This window comes from Myxine glutinosa, chromosome 1 (genome assembly GCF_964187855.1).
Source record: "Myxine glutinosa chromosome 1, kmMyxGlut1.1, whole genome shotgun sequence".
NCBI classification, from domain to species: Eukaryota; Metazoa; Chordata; class Myxini; order Myxiniformes; family Myxinidae; genus Myxine; species Myxine glutinosa.
Genome location: NC_136261.1, coordinates 281,182,198 through 281,202,865, shown reverse-complemented (window position 1 = coordinate 281,202,865; position 20,668 = coordinate 281,182,198). Strand labels below are relative to the sequence as shown.

The following is a 20,668-nucleotide window of genomic DNA, read 5'->3' as shown; positions in this document are numbered from 1 at the left end:
CGTTCGGGGGCAACGGGGTCACCAGTTTAGCGGTTGCCGAAGACGATAAGAAGAGGCCATTTCGTTGGGTACAAAAGGTTGTTTATTGTACAGAAATCTCCAGCAACTGCTAGCGAACGGAAGTCGTAACGGCTTATATAAAACCAAGAACCCTCTTCGGAGGGCGTGGCTCCAACAGCCGCGCGTGCGTCACGATGACACAACCAAAAGCCCGTGTGCGTGGGTTAGTCCAAACCCATCGTAATGGTAACCGTCACATGCAGATAAGTTAACCGCGATAAGTGAATAAGGTAACCGCGACATGTGAATAAGGTAACCACTACAATATGTTTATTTGCCTTTGGGCCATATCTATGACTTGCGGCCATATATTTATTGCGGTCAAATGTTTATTTGGGCGATATATATATCGTTTATTAAAGGTCTATATAACTTGGGGCCAAATATTTATTGGGGTCATATGTTTATTAAGGGTTTATATAATTTGGGGTCATATGTTTATTAAGGGTCTGGATAATTTGGGACCATAAACTTAATGCATATTCACATTTGTTTGTGCAGTATTGCCAGCCATGACGCAGTAGGTGGCATATGCAACGTTTTCGATTAAGATTTGTGATTGATAGTAAAATTGTTCAAAAGTATTAATAATGTTAAATCGTTTTAGTTTAAGATCCTGCTATGAAAAGAGTAAAATATAACAGCGTTATTGATCGATTCGCTTAGGCTAGATTTCCTTAAATAACGAGTTGACGTTGACGGGCAAGTGAGGGTAAGTAGAATAGTTTATAAACATGTCTAGAGGTTCATGGTGATTGTGTAGTTTACGTGTCAGAGAAAGTCATAGAACTTCAGATGAGTGTGACAGTTTGAGTTTGTTTCATCGGCTTTGTTCGAATTGACCGTTTCGAGGCCGACACTCGAATCGCTTTAATACGATGTTTACCCAAATAATTAACTTTAGGGATACAAAGATTAAATTTAATAATAGAAGAGTAATACTAGTTAAAATAACGCGGTGGCGAGAGAGAGTTTTATCAGTGTTACGTAGTCAGTGCATTGTACTGTGCCTACTTTGTGTGCTCGAACTTGTGTGCACTGTACTCTACTGTACATGCTCCATGTTTTCCTTGGTCACTTTGAATAGGTTGTTTTTGTACAACTATAATAAAATAGCTGCTAGCACGATAGCTTTGGCCTTAGAGCTTGCCTAATCTCCGTTAAACTGTCGAGTAGGTTGTAGGGGGTTCGATTCCGCACCCGACTGTAAACTGTCGCCTTGGTGCTTCACAGGCAGTATGATTCATCAATATGTGTACCGACACTCGGATGGACGTTAAACTGGGCTGCTGGCATTGGGGGCTGTTCAATAACCCACGGTGTCCTTCGCGAAGTGTAAGCAAGCCATTGCCAGCACCATGAACAAATTACAAATTCCTGCCATTATTACCTCAGCCACCAAAGGTGGATGGAGGTTATGTTTTCACCTCTGTCTGCCTGTCTGTCTCTCCGTTTGTGAACAAAAATCTCAAAAAGTTGTGGACGGATTCGGACGAAATTTGGCAGAGATGTAGCGTATGTGACAAGGACGAAATGATTAGATTTTGGTGAAGATCCGGATCCGGCTACTAGAATTTTAAAAGTGATTCTTCACCATTGGGAGATAGGGCCAAAAACGATACATAATGGGATATTGTGGCGGACACAAAAGCCCACTGGCGTGGTGACATCATTCCGCGCACCAAGCGGGCGGTGGCCACGCACCAGGGGTAGGCGTGGCCTCATGATATACACCGGGCGCCCAGCCCGGGACAGTACAGTGTTACAGTGTAGTCTTACAATAAAGACATATATATGTTACCGCTTGTCCGCTTCCTCCTTGCTCACAAGCAGCGCGCGTAACGCCGCGCTTTACTGGTGACCCTCGACGTTGGATCCGCCGAAGCGATCCTTCCGAACACGACGCCATGGCATTGGCGATTAAACTTCCCGAGTTTTGGGAGGCCCAGGCCGAGGTCTGGTTCGTTCAAGCCGAAGCCCAGTTTCAGCTTCGGCGCCTCACCAACGACGACCTGCGCTACTGCCATGTCGTCGCCTCCCTCGGGCCCGGCACGGCCGCTCGAGTTGTGTCCGTCCTTCGCCACCCACCGGACGGCCACAAGTACGAGACACTCAAGCGGCTACTCCTAGCCACGTTCGGCCTCACGGACGACGCACGCGCCGATCGCCTCCTGGATCTCCCCGAGCTCGGTGAGACGCGCCCGTCGGTCCGAATGGACCATATGCTGTCACTGTTGGGCGACGAAGCCCCCGGTTCGCTATTCCGGGCGCTTTTCCGGCGCCAACTTCCAGCGCAGGTTCGCCTTGCGTTGGCCGGGACCGAGCTAACGGAACCCCGAGCATTGGCAGCCGAGGCGGACAGGTATTTCGCCGCTTCGGACACGCGGGCGAGCGTCGGCGTGGTCTTCACGGCCCTCGACGCTGATGTTCAGCAGCACGCTGATGTTCAGCAGCACGCTGATGTTCAGCAGCACGCTGATACGCGCCTCGTGAGCGCCGCCACACCCCGCCCACCGCCGCGGCGAAAACCGCCACCGCGGGGAAACCCGCCAACTCCACCGGCCTGGCGGAGCCAGCCGCGCTCCTCCAGCTCCACCACCTGGTGCTGGTTCCACACCAAGTTCGGCCACGAAGCTCGGCGGTGTCATCCGCCGTGCTCCTTCCACGGGTCGGGAAACGCCCGGGCCGGCGCTCAATAGTGGCGATGAGCGCCGGCCGTTCGAACAGCCTGCTGTTCATAACGGACACCTTCTCCGGGCTACGTTACCTGTGCGACACGGGAGCGCAGGTGAGTGTCATTCCCGCCGGCACGTCAGACAAGCACGCCGCGGGTGGGGGCCCCACGCTGCTTGCCGCGAACGGGACGCCCATCCGTACGTACGGAAAACGCTGCCTCTCTCTGCGGTTTGGAGGGCAGGTTTTCCGATGGACGTTCGTCACTGCCGACGTGCCCATGGCACTGCTTGGCGCGGACTTCCTGTGCGCTAATGGGCTCCTGGTCGACGTCAAGCGCAGACGGCTTGTCCAGGCCGAGACGTTCAGCTCGCTCGCTTGCGCGTTGCCCAGCTCAACGAGCGGCTTGCCAAGCGGCTTGCCGAACGATTCGGTTCCGGCCACGTTGGGCTGTACGCTTCCGGCAGCGGACGCATTCACCCGCCTCCTCGCCGGCTTCCCGGCCCTCACGCGGCCCACCTTCTCGGCGGGGGCCGTCAAGCACGGGGTGGCCCATCACATCCCCACCGTCGGGCCACCGGTCTACGCCCGGGCACGCCGCCTCGAGCCGACGAAGCTGGCGGTGGCAAAAGCGGAGTTCGCTACCCTGGAGCGACTCGGCATCGTGCGGCGCTCAGAGAGCGCTTGGGCGTCGCCGCTGCACATCGTGCCGAAGCCCGGCGGGGGATGGCGACCGTGCGGGGACTATCGCCGTCTCAATGACGCTACGACTCCCGACCGCTACCCCGTCCCCCACATTCAGGACTTTTCCGCCCGTTTGGCGGGCAGGTCCTTCTTCTCGAAGGTGGACCTCATACGCGGCTACCATCAGGTCCCCGTCAGGCCGGAGGACGTCCCGAAGACGGCGGTCATCACGCCATTCGGACTCTTCGAGTTCCTGCGCATGCCCTTCGGTCTGAAGAATGCGGCTCAGGCGTTCCAGCGACTGATGGACAGCGTCCTGCGCGACTTGGATTTTGTCTTTGTCTACCTGGACGATATCCTCGTCGCCAGTGCGTCCCGCGAAGAGCACCTATGCCACCTCCGCACGCTCTTCGAACGCCTGGGCCAGCATGGCCTAATTGTGAACCCCGCAAAGTGCCGGTTCGGCGCCACCACAATCGATTTTCTGGGGCACCGTGTCACCAGGCACGGAGCCGTCCCCCTGCCGGCCAAGGTGGAGGTGGTGAAGGGGTTTCCGCGCCCCCGCACGATCAGAGGGCTGCAGGAGTTCCTGGGCATGGTGAACTTTTACCATCGGTTCCTGCCCCGTATCGCCCAGCTCCTGCGCCCCCTGCACGAAGCTCTCCGAGGTAAGCCGGGCAAAGGCGACGTTACCTGGACCGAGCAGATGGACACGGCGTTCACGGGCGCGAAGCTCGCCTTGGCTAACGCCACCATGCTCGCGCACCCGGCGCCCGATGCACCGATCGCCCTCACCACCGATGCCTCGGACTACGCGGTGGGCGCGGTGCACGAGCAATGGGTGCGTGGAGCTTGGCAACCGCTGGCGTTCTTTAGCCGGCAGCTTCGCCCGCCCGAACGCCGTTACAGTACCTTTGACCGCGAGTTGCTTGGACTTCACTTGGCGGTCAGGCACTTCCGCCATCTGCTCGAGGGCCGTGCGTTCACTGCCTTCGTCGACCACAAGCCGTTGATCTTCGCGATGGGCAAGGTCACCGAGCCGTGGTCGGCCCGGCAGCAGCGTCACCTCTCGGCCGTGTCCGAGTACACGACGGACATCCAGCACGTCGCGGGGAAGGACAACCCGGTGGCGGATTGCCTTTCCCGGGCCGTCGCCCACGCAGTCCACCTCGGCATCGACTATGCCCGGATGGCAGCGGACCAGGCCGCTGACCCCGACGTCCAGGCCTTGCGGACCGCCGTCACGGGCCTCCGCGTCACCGAGGTGCCGTTCGACGGCGCGGGCGCGGCCCTCTTGTGCGACGTCTCTCTCGGGCGTCCTCGCCCCATCGTGCCCGCGGGCTGGCAGCGCCAGGTGTTTGACGCCATCCACGGCTTGTCCCACCCGGGCGCGAGGGCCTCCCAAAGGCTGATCGCCGACAAGTTCGTCTGGCATGGCCTCCGGAAGGCCGTCCGCGGCTGGGCCAGGACGTGCCTCGCGTGCCAGCGCGCCAAGGTGCACCGGCACACCCAGGCCCCGTTGGCCCCGTTCACGGTGCCGGAACGCCGGTTTGACCACGTCCACGTGGACCTCGTGGGACCTCTGCCCCCCTCGCGGGGTTTCACCTACGTCCTCACCATGGTGGACCGCACCACCCGGTGGCCGGAGGCCGTGCCCTTGGCGTCGACAACGGCGGCCGATGTCGCGCAGGCTTTCATCGCCACCTGGGTCGCCCGGTTCGGCGCCCCCTCAGACATCTCATCCGACCGCGGCCCCCAGTTCACCTCGGAGCTCTGGGGGGCGGTTGCGCAGGGGCTCGGGGTCCGGCTGCACCGAACCACGGCCTACCACCCCCAGGCTAACGGCCTGTGTGAGCGATTTCACCGCTCATTGAAGGCCGCGCTCCGGGCCACCCTCCGCGACGGCGGCTGGGTCGACAGGCTCCCCTGGGTCCTGCTGGGCCTCCGGACGGCGCCCAAGGAGGACCTGCGCGCATCCGCGGCGGAGTTGGTCTTCGGGCAACCGCTGCGGGTGCCGGGCGAGTTCCTCCCCGACTCCACGGCACCATGGTCCGCGGCACAGCAGCGCTCCGCTCTGCAAGAGACCGCCCAGAGGTTCGCCCCGGTGCCAACGGCATGCCACGGGCACCCACCGACGCACGTCGCCCCGGAGCTTCGCACGGCGGAGTACGTCTTCGTCCGCCACGATGCCCATCGGACACCACTGCGGCCCCCATACGACGGGCCTTTCCGCGTGCTGGAGACCGGGGCGAAGCACTTCACCCTGGACATCGGCGGTACTCCTGACCGCGTTTCGGTAGACCGCCTCAAGCCGGCCCACCTCGATGTGGACCATCCACCGCCAGTGGCCCGACCCCCACGTCGGGGCCGACCTCCTGCGGGCGGACCCCCGGCACCGCCCAGCCCCACCGCCACGCCGCCCCCCGGTCCTGCACCCATCCCAGGGGCAGCCAGGGGCATCCCACCTGGCATCCCTGCACCCCGGACGCCGCCGATCGCCAGGGGGCGCTTCGGCCGGGTCATTCGTCTGCCCCGCAAACTGGCCCTCCAGGTGCGCGGGAATTCTGGGGGGGCGCGTGTGGCGGACACAAAAGCCCACTGGCGTGGTGACATCATTCCGCGCACCAAGCGGGCGGTGGCCACGCACCAGGGGTAGGCGTGGCCTCATGATATACACCGGGCGCCCAGCCCGGGACAGTACAGTGTTACAGTGTAAGCCGCGCCACGCTGGCTCAATAAGAAAAAGAAGACACCCGGCTGGATTACAATAACACAATACGACACCAAGGGTTCAGTTCTCAAGACCTCCGGAGGAGATTATATTCGTACGGAAAGGTCAGATTACAGGGGCTAGAGTTATAATCACAGAAAGACAGGCACTTAGACACACTCTTATATTAACCCCGGACAGACTACAGACAAACGGGACAAGGCTGACTCACACGGGGGTTGATGAAAAGGACAGCGGGTATCGATGGCTCAAGGTGCACTCTTGGCTCAAAGCAGGGTCCAGTACGGTCCGGTCCGGTCCAAAGATGCGGGGAGGTCTCGTCGCGCTGGGGGTGGCGGTGGCTTCTCTCTCCAAGCTGAGGCGCATCTGACGTCACATCCGGCAAGCGGCTGCGTATATCCGGCGGGGAGTGACACGCCCTCGGCTCGTTAGCTCCGCCTCGTGGAATCGGCACGTTGCTTCTCATTGGGTGCGTGCGGGGGGGGTTACTGGCTCCGCCCCTGACGAGGAGCTGACAGCCAGCCCCTTCGGGGTAACCCCGTGGAGCGCATGGTCTGGAGCTAATCGAGCCGGTGTGAGGACGCATCCTCCCCCGCTCCGCCGCCATCTCCTCTGTTGTTGTTGTAATTGTTGTTGTAGTTGTTGTTATTGTTGTTGTTTGGGGAAGAAGATGGGAGGAGGTATGGGAAAGGTCCTAAACTCACTACTGATGCCATATAATCACATTCTGGTGCAACGAAGAGTCATAATTAATGGAAACGAGGCCTTAACTGACATAGATTAAGAATAACTAGGAAGATGTCCGAAAGTTGTCTACGTGTGGTGCGGTGGACCTGGGCACGACATTTAATGGGGGAATAAGGGGAAGGTCGGCTCTACTGATTGTTATTTACATGCAATGGGACTAGGGAATGGGGGATCGGGGAAAGTTGGGGAGTATTGGAGAAAATAGGGGAATATTTACAAGCGGATATGGAGGCCAAATTCCATATTCGCAACATTGCACCCTTCTCTACCCTCGGGGCGTCCCGACCCGATAAATTTTTACCTACTTTAGTGTGGCACGCAATGTAGTTCCCTCTACTATTAACTCTACCCTGAGTGCGACAGTTTTACAGATATTCACAAATGAGTAAATATGTCCCCCTGCGACGTTGCACCCTTCTCCTCACAGAAACACACCCACAGGATAACCGAATCCGGAAAGAATTCTCAAACTAAACATACAGCCGGTAGGGAGCATTATTTACAAGACTATGCTGCTATTTACACTACGATCCAGGACCTGTTTTTTTGGAGGAACACATGCAGATGTTATGCATAGAGAGAGCGCGCTTGCCAGCATCGATACACCAACCCACGAGTGCTCTGTGGCCGACGGCCTTTAATAACGTGCAGAGCACCCTTCCCCGAGCATCAAAAGCACCACCCCACCACCAATCGGTGCAGTCACCATTGTTCATTGGAATAAAAATAAATTCGACAACCCCTAACCCTGCAGGTGTCTCTTGCTCTTCTTGTGGTGCACTTGGTGTTAACTAAAAGTGGTTCACCTGTATGGCATAGGTGCCACGTTGACCCATAGGTCCATCCCCGGGTGGTGCTTGGCCGCAAACGAACTGCGGTCCATTGTGGGTGGCCACAAACATTGCGGTCCATATGGTGTATCGATCCCGGCAGCAAACAGCGAAAGTGCAGGCCCACAACTGCGCAGCCAGCACCTCTCTCTCTTCTCTCTCTACCCCAAAGCCAGATCCTCGGAGGTGGGAGACAAAAGAAGCAGACAAGTGAGTAAGGTGGTAAGGGCGCAAAAGTGCACGCAATGTAAGGTGATGCACACTGGGGGCACATGGGAACCAGGTGAGACAGGTACGTTCCTATCGTACGCCCCCCCCCCCCCCACCAGGTAACCTACATGGCCCCTCCCTTACCCCTTACTGCATCCACAAAACACAACACTACCCATAACCATCTACTTTACAAATCGACAAACATCCCTACTGTCTTCCCCGTTCCTCCCATAAACCAAATTCGTCTTCTCTCCCTCCTAACCAATCAAATTTGCCATTTTCAACTCTCATCAAAATTTGCCATCTCCAACTCAACATCATAATTTGCCATTACCAATTCATCATCAGTCCCTCCTAGGGAGGGAGAGATGGAATCACCCCAATGTCTCATCCACGTCGTGATGCGTCTCACCAATCCTCACAGCAATTCTCATTTCTGCGACACAAACAAAGAAAACACAGGTGTGGAGTCATCATCATCACCACAGGTAAGTGGCTGCGTATGGTGCGACAGGTTCATCAATCCTAACTATTTCCTAAATGACTTTAACAACTTTACACTACCCGGGGTCTTTCTCCGGCCAAACCATTGGCCCTCTTACTCTATGGGTTCTAAAAACCAATTCCCATTGGCCAACCTGTGGTGCTTTTCAATTTGGGGTCTCACTCCCCCGATTCATCTCCCGGTGCCCTCGCACAATTTCTGGGCTGCGGCGTGTACCTCTCCCAGTGGGTCTACCCACCTGCACACCTCCACCACTGCAGTTGCCTCCGAGCTTACCTGCTCCTTACCCTAACCTAACTACCTGGGGAAGGCCCTCTGGCTCTCTCCCCACTCCGTGCCCTCTCTGGCACTGGGCTGCCCGATCCACACCCGGGATCCTCAGGCACCCACTCACAACTACCGGCTCCCAGAGCCCACCTGCGGCCTCACCTGGCCGACATCCTCACAGTGGTGGAGTGCCCAACCAACTACACACACTAACAGGCTACACGCCCAGCCATTTCCACAACACTAATGCACCCATTCACAACACCATTCTGCAACCGCACCACAAATGCCAATATCCAACCACAATTTACCTGCACCCTCTACCTAACACTTACACTACCCGCCCCGGGTACTCGTGAAAGGGGTCCACTCTTCCCCCATCCACACCTTCGCACCATGCACACCACTCCGTACCACTCACTCCAACTCTCTCCACACACCTGTACCTGCACACCTGTGCTCTCACACCTGGTGCCACCTGCACCCTTCTCTCCCCAAGCGCATTCGCGCTGATCCACACACTCACTACTCATACACTGCTCCACACACCTGTCCAGTTGCACACCTGTGCAATCACACCTGTTCAATTCTCACACACACGGCATCATCTCAGCTAACTACTCCCTTCTGAAACTTGCGCTTCCCAGTCGTCCCTTTAAACTATTGCGCTCCCACGTCATTATCATCCACACTAATCTACCTGCGTCCCCACTACAGGTATCAGTCACTAACTAAACTTAACGTTACCTAAGGTCATCTTCTCTAGATCCCTACACACAATATCCTAACCCACCCGGGCTAGTTTTCACTGCCATACACCCCATAAGCTATTGCTCCTTTGCCCCCCTTGGGCAGGGTGGCAGGGATGCCATCCCACCACATCGGGGGTCTCTCACTACCAATTTTGCACATCAAATTTCAACAAATCAAAAATTTGCCAATCACTACCCATCATCTGCCAATCACTACTGCCAATCCCTTGCCAATCATCAAATTTTGTTTTTCTCTAATTTTGGGTCCAAAACACTAACCGCATCACCCAGTCGACTCACTACTGCCTCTCGGTGCGCCAATTCCCGTCCAAAGCCCGGCTTCGTAAAGCCAAGCAATGGATGCTGGTTGTTTTGTGCCTGCGGCTGGATGCGTCCGGCATTCGGGACAGGGACGGGGGCTTACCCGGGCCGAGATCCCATGCATCACCTCGGCGTGGAGCCATCCAATGTCCCGATCTCGACCTGCCGGCACGTCTCAACAAAACGTGGTCGCCATGACGACCCTTTCTATCGGGCTGCCAGCTCCGCCTAGTGGAGCCTGGACGCGGCCGTTCAAAGCGAGGCCCGGCACGCACCGAGGGCCTGCTTCGGCTAAAAGTCGCTCTAACCTCTAACCCGTGTAACGTCGATGCTTCACCTGCATGCTTACACCCCGCAGCCCGTTCCTTGCTCACACATCCAGCTGTGCCCATGCTCCTCGTACCCTTCCTTACACACCCAGGTACACCCATTCCACTCACAGCCTTGGTCACACACCTGACCACCGAACACTTTGGCACACATTCGTTGCTCGCACACCTCACCAATACACCGCTTCGCGCCCCCTCCTCGGTCACCTCCTCTGTGACAATCACAGGTGTGCCCTCATTCGCACACCCAACCATGTGCCTCACCACCAACTCCAGCGTGCATTCCCACTCACGCTCTACCATTCCAGGTGTGCATCCTTCCATCCCAGGTGTACATCCTCGCTCACCTGTCACAACCAGCTCACTCTCCTTGTCACTCTCACTACTCTCACCTCCATTCTTGACAACGCACTCACCCTTACTCTTGACAGCACACTCTTTCCCCATGCACCTGTCCGTCACACACCTTCCTCGCGCACACTCTCCCGTCACACCCTCTGTAACACTCACCACAGGTGTGCATTCTTCCTTGCCTTTGACAGCGCACTCTTTCCCCATGCACCTGTCCGTCACACACCTTCCTCGCGCACACTCTCCCGTCACATCCTCTGTAACACTCACCACACCGCGCTTCCATGTGCCCCCTCGCACACGCGCTATGACCGACTCACTCTCGCCAGCACCCTCACTCCTTGGCACGCACTTTTTCCTCACACACCCCAGAGTCGGACTTTCTCGCACACCTCCATTTTCGCACACCAGACCTGTCGCACACTTCACCAACGGCCTCTCACGAACACCCGGGTCTATCTCGACCCCCAAGCCTCTTAAATCACCTGGCGCATCATACGCACGACCATATTGGTCACCACTTACACCGGGTCCTCTTCCTCTTCGCTTCTGCTCCATCACCTGCGAATCCCTCATCCGGTTAATGAGCACATCATCACGATCCAAACACAGACTTTGGACCAATTCTTTTATCTCCTCTTTTATCTCTTTCTTATCCCCTCTCCGTCGCTTCTTAATTTCGCTCATCCCTTCTTCCACTTCTTCTAATTTGTGCCTCACCTCTTTTATTCCCCGGTACGTCTCCTCAAGCTCGTCCTCCAAGGCTACCTTGACCGTTTCCATGTGCGTCCTCACCTGCCGGTCCTTCGTCTCCATTACCTCTATCACCTCGTCCAACCTCGTTGTCAGTCCCTCACGTACTATCTGACATTCCCTCTTTGTCGCTATCAAGTCATCTTTTAGTTCTTTCTGTGTCGCCTTTAAACCTCCTAATACCGCAGTGTTCCTTTGAACCTGCTCCGTTAGTCCTTTTTGTCCCTCCGTCAGCTGTTCCACCTCCTGCGTCAGGTCCTCTATGCCCCCTTGTAACTTTACAGTCCCCTTTCTCACCTCCTTTTCCATGTGCTCCTCACAGTGCCTCACCTCCTCGCGCACTCCTCCGACCTCCTCACTCACTCCTCTTCTGATCTCCTCTCCCATCACTTGCATCTCCTGCCCAGATGCCACCCTCATCTGCTCCATTTCCTCCCTGTGAGCATCCAGTTTGGTTTCTACCCCCATTCTGACCCCCTCTATCTGCTGCTCCATTTGTTTAACTTCCCTTTCCGCTTGGTCCCTCATGTCCCTCAATTTGCCTTCCATACTGTTTTCTAACCCCTCTAACCCAGTTTTCACCTCTTTTATCCCGTTGTCTAACCCCTCAAAATTATTGTCTAACTTCCCAAATTTCTTGTCTAACTCCTCAAAATTATTGTCTAACTTCCCAAATTTCTTGTCTAACCCCCCGATTTGATTCCCTAGTCGCTCCCCCATTCTGTTTTCCATTTTCTCCATTTCCCTGGCTCTTTTTTCGTTGTCGCTCTTCGACTCTGCCATGTATTCGCTAAACCGTGCCATGAACTGCTGCATGTCAAACGGCTGCATGTTAAAGCCCGCTGATACAGCCGGCTCGGCTACCGCGCGCTCGTGCGAGGCGCCTTTTTGCGCGCCCGCTACTTCGTGCGTGACGGCGCTATTTTGCGAACCTGCCGCCCTCACTGCTTCGCTCTCCTCTTGTCCCTCAATTTGGTCCTGGACCGACCCTGCTTCACTCTCCCCTACCGGACCCCAGCCGTCTTGATCCGCCATAGCGCGACTTTCAAAATTCGAGTTTCGTAAAACAAATTCGAAATTTCGCCGTTATACTTTCGTCGAGCGCAGTACCCGCGCTCCGGATCGATTTTGTCGAGCGCCGTACGCGCTCCGGATCGATTTTGTCGAGCGCAGTACGCGCTCCGGATCGATTTTGTCGAGCGCCGTACGCGCTCCGGATCGATTTTGTCGAGCGCAGTACGCGCTCCGGATCGATTTTCCCTCCCAAAATTTGGGCCTAACTAATTTAGTCCCGGGTCCGAATCTCACTCCTCGACACCAATTGTTACAGACACGACTTTGATGTTAAAGTGGGCCGAGCGGAATGGCCGTCGTGTCCGCACAAATTACCCGACTATACTCGACGTTGACGAAGCCGCGCCACGCTGGCTCAATAAGAAAAAGAAGACACCCGGCTGGATTACAATAACACAATACGACACCAAGGGTTCAGTTCTCAAGACCTCCGGAGGAGATTATATTCGTACGGAAAGGTCAGATTACAGGGGCTAGAGTTATAATCACAGAAAGACAGGCACTTAGACACACTCTTATATTAACCCCGGACAGACTACAGACAAACGGGACAAGGCTGACTCACACGGGGGTTGATGAAAAGGACAGCGGGTATCGATGGCTCAAGGTGCACTCTTGGCTCAAAGCAGGGTCCAGTACGGTCCGGTCCGGTCCAAAGATGCGGGGAGGTCTCGTCGCGCTGGGGGTGGCGGTGGCTTCTCTCTCCAAGCTGAGGCGCATCTGACGTCACATCCGGCAAGCGGCTGCGTATATCCGGCGGGGAGTGACACGCCCTCGGCTCGTTAGCTCCGCCTCGTGGAATCGGCACGTTGCTTCTCATTGGGTGCGTGCGGGGGGGGTTACTGGCTCCGCCCCTGACGAGGAGCTGACAGCCAGCCCCTTCGGGGTAACCCCGTGGAGCGCATGGTCTGGAGCTAATCGAGCCGGTGTGAGGACGCATCCTCCCCCGCTCCGCCGCCATCTCCTCTGTTGTTGTTGTAATTGTTGTTGTAGTTGTTGTTATTGTTGTTGTTTGGGGAAGAAGATGGGAGGAGGTATGGGAAAGGTCCTAAACTCACTACTGATGCCATATAATCACATTCTGGTGCAACGAAGAGTCATAATTAATGGAAACGAGGCCTTAACTGACATAGATTAAGAATAACTAGGAAGATGTCCGAAAGTTGTCTACGTGTGGTGCGGTGGACCTGGGCACGACATTTAATGGGGGAATAAGGGGAAGGTCGGCTCTACTGATTGTTATTTACATGCAATGGGACTAGGGAATGGGGGATCGGGGAAAGTTGGGGAGTATTGGAGAAAATAGGGGAATATTTACAAGCGGATATGGAGGCCAAATTCCATATTCGCAACAATATGTTACCGCTTGGCCGCTTCCTCCTTGCTCACAAGCAGCGCGCGTAACGCCGCGCTTTAATATCTCAAAAAGTTATGGACGGATTTGGACGAAACATGGTGGACCGGTTGTGTGTTTGACAAGGAAGAATCGATTCAATTTTGGTGAAGATCCGGATCCAGCTAGTAGAAGTTTTAAAGTGATTCTTCACCATTGAGTGATATGGCCAAAAACGAGGGGTAGATCAGGGTATGAAAGACTGGACCTGTGGTGATTCCTGGGATTGATTTTGATTAAATGTGATTCTGTATTGTGATTTTCTGGTCTACTTTCTGTTTTCGGATTTTCTGATTCGGGTTCGGATTTCTTTCGGGTTTCGGATTTCGGGTTTTCGGATTTCTACTTTCGGATTTTCTGTTTTATACTTCTCCCCCCCCCCCCCCCTTCCCACGCCTCCTCCCCCCAAGCCCTCTCCCTCCCACACATCTCCCACACATCTCCCTGCTCTTAAATGTTGTGTGCTCTCAAGTGTTTGTGTGCTTCCCATTCTCTTGTCTTCCGCTCCCTCTTTTATATATTTTGTTTGTCTGGTTGATTTGTTTGTGATGTCAGCTCTTTCACGAGCCTCGATTCAGTATACAAAAAAAAAAGAAAAAAAAAACTCTGAGATGCAAAATGTAAACTGTTCACCAGGCGGTGGTATGCTCTCTACTGAGTGTCGTTCTAGTTTAGTCGAGCATCATGCCTGGCCAGCCGGTCCCTGAAGGATTTGGATCAAAATAATGCCCTGGCCGATCCCACAAGATCATGACACTAATTGTGGCCGTTGAAAAAGATGATGTCTTTTGTCTGGGTGGTTTAATTCTGTTCACTTTAATGATGATTACTTTGGTAAAGTATTGGGTCATTTCAAAACTTCTAATTAACTAGAACGGCACTAGGCACTTGTAGAGTGCATTGTCTCACTTGCTTCGCACGTTCATTCTGTACAAAAATACCATCATTATCTGAACACACTACTATTATGGGCCACTCCTATTACAGCCTATGTACCCATGTCATTCATGCACCCTATTATGTCACATAGTTTCTTGACATGGGTTATGAATGTCGTAATTCTAATTCTTCCCTTACACAAGTTTCACATTTTTCGAATAAGGATTTCAATTCAACCAATTATGGCTGGACTGCCACTTCTCCAATGACGTTATTTTTATCACCCTTGTTACGTGCTCCTCCCCAAACCCCGGTCACGCTGTACCTCCGAGCCCCGAGAGGCGTCACGGCAGAAAGATGTGTTATTCTGTATGTCTTAGATCAATGGTGAAACCACACCAATGGTTACCAACAAACAAGTATTGTATTAAGATCACACAAGCATAACAGTACAAAAAACAATAGTAATCAATTGTACAACCAATATATCCTTCCTATGATGGTACCATCAGTTTCGTACAATATAACTCGCTGTGCTCCAAGTGAGTGAAACAAGAACATTCCCAATGTCTCTATTCCGGCATCAAGCCAAAGTCGATCCGCTCCATGGATCGTCGGAACGATGTCTAATTGAGACCAGAATCCCGTTCGGTTGAGTGACAGTCACGCTGCCAAAGATGCGTAAAGGTGCCCTCCAGGCGACTAGGAAATCACACCTTTGGGTATGGACGTTCCACGGCTCCCAATCGGCGAACCGCAGATTTCCCACTCAAAAGCCACGTTACACACACACCAGGTTAACGTCTAGATGTGGTGAAAATGGTTGAAGCGAGGTGAAAAACCTGGAGCGATGCGAAAATCGGGCGTGAGTCAAAATGGCCAACAGCCCGCTCTCGAGACGTAATTGCACTCCAACGATTCTCTTCGGAATCGACCGCAAAACCTGTCACGCAGGTTTATCTGTCACACCGATAACAACTCTGTCACAGGAATCCCTTTCCGGGGAAACCCAAAGTTCACTCATGACTCTCGTTCGCCAACGTTCGCTCAAGACCTCAAAGCAGCTCGGCTTTCTTGTCGAACTCACTCGCTCCGCCTATTCTCCTCTTCTTCCTCTTCTTTGTCATCCGGTTCCGGTTTCATTTAAAACATTAACTTTTTTTACCTTTTGAAAATAGTAATCTCTATTTCACTTAAACGATAACAATAATAGTACATGGAACCAAAAATGTTTACAGTGGATGAAAACCACAACAACGGAAGTGACGAATCCGCAACACTTACCCCCCTCAAGAAAGAAAGTTTGAACATAGTGAAAACTTTCTTTTCCTGCAAAAAACTCTTTTAACAAACAAAAGTAAAACTCGCACCCAAATGATCAATTCACGTGAGCCACAATAATTAATATTCCCCAAAATAAAGCAACAAAACTTCCAAACAAACTACAGGAATTTCCAAAGTTAGTTCACCGGATAAAGCATCGACATTGTCCCTGCCATTTACATGCTCAATTTCCAAGTTGAACTGCAAAGCCAAACTCCATCTCATCAACCTCTGATTTTTATTTTTCATTTTTTTGAATGAAGGTTAAGGGGTTGTGACCAGTGAATCCAAAGCAAAGCAAATCTATAGCACTTTTTGAAGGAGGCCGAGCTGAGAGCCAGGTTTCATGGTGGTTGGGTGGTGAGGCCTGGAAGTATTCACTGCATGGACGCATTTAGGAACGTGGAGTTCACGGGTTAATCCGTGCAGGAATCTTGACTCGGCTGCTCCTAGGCACTCAGTGCTTCCAACTCTTCTCTTGATCATAAAAATCATAATCACGGTTGTAGAGTCTGGTGCTGTAGTCAGGTGAGCTTTAGCAGTCCCCATCTCGGCTACCACCGTAATAGTCATCCCGTCGAGAGTTGCCAAAACTGCGCTGCTGCTGCTGGGAGCCTCCGTAGTAATCACGACTGCGGCTGCCACCAAAACTACTACTCCCACCCTGGGAGCCATAGCCACCCCTGAAACTACCTCCACGTTTTCCTCCTCTGTAGCCCCCTCGACGCCCATGGCCTGCCTTCTCTACTGTTATGGTCCGACCATCCAAATCCTTGCCATTCAAATCCTTTTCTGCATCTTTGGCGTCCTTTGTGTTTTCAAACGTGACAAAGCCAAACCCTCTCGACTTTTGCTTCTCCCTGTCTTTTATCAGCAGCACTTCCAAGAGTGGTCCATATTTGCCAAAGATAGAGTCCAGAACATCTTCACTTGTGTCAAAGTTCAGTCCACCTACAAAGATCTTGCTAACATTGCCTCCATCCATGACTTGTGTGTGCTGACACTTAGTTTCAGGGTACTCGACAAGAAGTGCCTGTGCAAAGCGTGACGTCAGTACCTTCTCCTTCTCTTCAGAGTGCTTCCTACCCATAGCACGAGTCACGGCACAGGATGGAAAGATACCCGGAATCTCCTGCTCTAACTGTGCGGTGTTATTTTCCATACTCGGCTTTTCAACAAACATTGGATTACCAGAAACTCGACCACCGGCCAAATCATTCCCGATAACAAAAGAGATTCCCTTTACAGGAAGAGTGGCTTGTAAACCTACGGTGACCGATCCTGACACCAAATCAGACTTTAAATGGATGACATGAAGTGGAGCTTTAACATAGCCACCAACCCCCTGTAAAAGAACACTAACACCAGTTGCCATCTTCTCTGACAATGGCAAAATGCCTTCAAGCATCAAAGATTGATGTGCTCCTGTGTCCCTCCATACCCTAACAGGTCTCTGGTTCGTTAAGTCTCCATCCAGTGACACAAACCCCTCTGAAATAAAAGGTTTGTAACCCTCTTGAACAAGGTCGTTCTGTGATGCCGTAACTTTGGCATGGGAACCTTTACAAGGCACTGTCCTCCAAGGACGATTTCTCGCATTTGCCAATGCATTCGGAGTTGTACTAGTTTGACTCCGCTCCTGATTTTTCCTTTTCAGGGCGTAACATTGGGACATCAAATGTCCAGGTTTCTTGCAAAAAGCGCAAGTAGGCCCGGAGGAAAAACTCGTGGTCTGCCTCGGGCCCCCCGGAAGATAAGTCTGTCTTGGAACTGTAGTCTTCTGATCCCTAAAAGTCGCGGTATCAGATTTGTCCCCATAGTCCTCTCTAGGCCGCCTCCATGAAAATCTGTTCTCCGCACCTGATTTACCATAACTCCCCTGGCTAACTCTAGGCGAGAAGTTAGGTTTGTGGAACCCCATCCTGTGTGTCAAGGCATAGTCATCTGCCACGGTTGCTGCCTCATACAACTCTGGTACTTTCTTTTCATCCAGATGTACTTTAATGTCCACGTGGACACACTGTTTGAATTCCTCCACCAAGATCAATTGTCGTAACAGGTTGAAGTCTTTCCCAATCTCATTCGAGTCTCACCACCTATCAAACATGGTTTCCTTTATTCTGGCAAACTCCACATGGGTCTCACTCTCCCTCTTCCTGGCATTCCGGAATTTTTGCCGGTAAGCTTCAGGGACCAATTCATCGGCTTTGAGAATGGCTTTCTTCACTACCTCATAAATCTGCGCATTGGTCAATCGGTAAAGCCGAATAGATATCTTGAGCTTTACCCACCAGAACACTTTGCACTAACATAGTCCAGGACCCCACAGGCCATTTTAGCATTTGAGCCACTTTCTCAAAGTGTAAAAAAAACTTGGCTACCTCCTTTTCATTGAAGGGTGGAACCAGCCTCACATGCCTACCAACATCCCAAGTGTTCTGACTAGTTGTCGAACTAGCCGGCATGGATACTACTTCTCTCCGTTCTCCCAGTAATTCCAGCTCCTTGAGTTTAAGTTCCTTCTGATACTCCATGTCACGTTCCTTTAACTACCTTTCGGCTCTCCTTTCCTCTGCTCTTTCCTCTGCTCTTCTTTCTTCCTCTGCTCTTCTCTCCTCGAGTTCTCGTTCCTGTTCTGCTCTTCTTTCCTCAAGTTCTCGTTCCTGTTCTGCTCTTTCCTTTTCTGCTTTCCTTTCCTCTGCTTTTAACCTTTCCTGGCTCTGCAGTTGCATCTCCATTTTCCGGAGCTCCACATTTTCTTTTTCCTCGGGTAACCAATCCAAGGCTACCTCTTTCCATGTTCCTTGTCCCACCAGAGATTCTACCACCAATGTCTGCATCTCTGCTTTCTTCATATTGACTCGGATCTCCAAGTTAAAATATTTGGCCAATATCATGAGTTCCGATCTTTTTAACGCCTGGAACTGTGCCTCATTATGGGACGCTGCAAACTTCTCTGCGTCAAACACCATGGTGACTATTAGTTAGCACCTGTTAACCTTCACACAAAAATTTTTAAATTTTTAGAAAAAAATTGGGAATGTTAGGAAATTCCAAATTTGGGAATTTTGGGAATGTTATGGAATTCTATCCCGGACGAGGACGTTAGGGAATTTAATCCCGGACAAGGCCTTGCAATTTCTGTTATGTGCTCCTCCCCAAACCCCGGTCACGGTGTACCTCCGAGCCCCGAGAGGAGTCATGGCAGAAAGATGTGTTATTCTTTATGTCTTAGATCAATGGTGAAACCACACCAATGGTTACCAAAAAACAAGTATTGTATTAAGATCACATAAGAATAACAGTACAAAAAACAATAGTAATCAATTGTACAACCAATATATCCTTCCTATGATGGTACCATCAGTTTCGTACAATATAACTCACTGTGCTCCAAGTGAGTGAAACAAGAACATTCCCAATGTCTCTATTCCGGCACCAAGCCAAAGTCGATCCGCTCCATGGATCGTCAGAACGATGTCTAATCGAGACCAGAATCCCGTTCGGTTGAGTGACAGTCACGCTGCCAAAGATGCGTAAAGGTGCCCTCCAGGCGACTGGGAAATCACACCTTTGGGTATGGACGTTCCATGGCTCCCAATCGGCGAACCGCAGATTTCCCACTCAAAAGCCACGTTACATGCACACCAGGTTAACGTCTAGATGTGGTGAAAATGGTTGAAGCGAGGTGAAAAACCTGGAGCGATGCGAAAATCGGGCGCGAGTCAAAATGTCCAATGTCCCGTTCTCGAGACGTAATGGCACTCCAACGATTCTCTTCGGAATCGACCGCAAAACCTGTCACCCAGGTTTATCTGTCACAGCCATGACAACTCTGTCGCAGGAATCCCTTTCCCGGGAAACCCAAAGTTCACTCGTGACTCTCGTTCGCCAACGTTCGCTCAAGACCTCAAAGCAGCTCGGCTTTCTTGTCGAACACACTCGCTCCGCCTTTTCTCCTCTTCTTCCTCTTCTTTGTCATCCGGTTCCGGTTTCATTTAAAACATTAACTTTTTTACCTTTTGAAAATAGTAATCTCTATTTTACTTAAACGATAACAATAATAGTACATGGAACCAAAAATGTTTACAGTGGATGAAAACCACAACAACAGAAGTGACGAATCCGTAACACCCTATATACCCCATGGGGAGTTGATGATGTATGCCAAGTTTCAATTCCTTCTAGTTAAGCAGTTTCAAAGAAAATGATCTCCAAAATGTTTCCTTTAATCCAATATGGCTGTCATACCATGTGACCCATGACCTCAGAGATAGCAATAAAATATTCTCCATGGGGAATCCATTCTATGTTTAAAGTTTTGCGTCGATCGGACAAGCGGTTGCAGAGAAAACCATTTTTTAAGTGAAAATATGTAGACTTGGACACACGCACACACGCGCGCGCGCGCCCACATTGAAATAATCCCGCAAGCTCTTCGGGGCGAGACTAATAAACGGGTTGTAGTTTATTCGACTATTTCTTATATTGTACAGCTGATATCCTTTTACTTTGAGAGCAGGTTCAAAATCGAAATCTTCGGGTTTTTTGGGTCAAGTGTGAACTGAAATGCAAATCTCCTCATTTTGACCAGACTTTTATAATTCTTAACCTCGTTATAAAGTAGAGGTTAATTTGAGAGGTTAATTTTCGCTCCTTGTGAGGTTAATTGGAAGCAATAGAGGGAGTAGAAGTGATTGGTAAGGAGGAATTTTTGGTACCTATGGAAAGGTCTCCTGCATGGGGTGGCAGGAACCGTCCGTCATAAGTCCCACCACAAAGG

The 20,668-nt window shown here is 52.2% G+C and overlaps 1 protein-coding gene across 1 annotated transcript in view; it reads left to right on the top strand.

Moving 5' to 3' along the window:
* Nucleotides 1-604: 604 nt before the first annotated feature.
* DCAF4 (DDB1 and CUL4 associated factor 4) overlaps nt 605-20,668 on the top strand; it is a 60,835-nt gene continuing 40,771 nt past the window's right edge. Inside the window, exon 1 of the mRNA XM_068133336.2 lies at nt 605-772. The gene's annotated coding sequence lies outside the window, so the exon portion shown is untranslated. The remainder of the gene's footprint in view (nt 773-20,668) is intronic.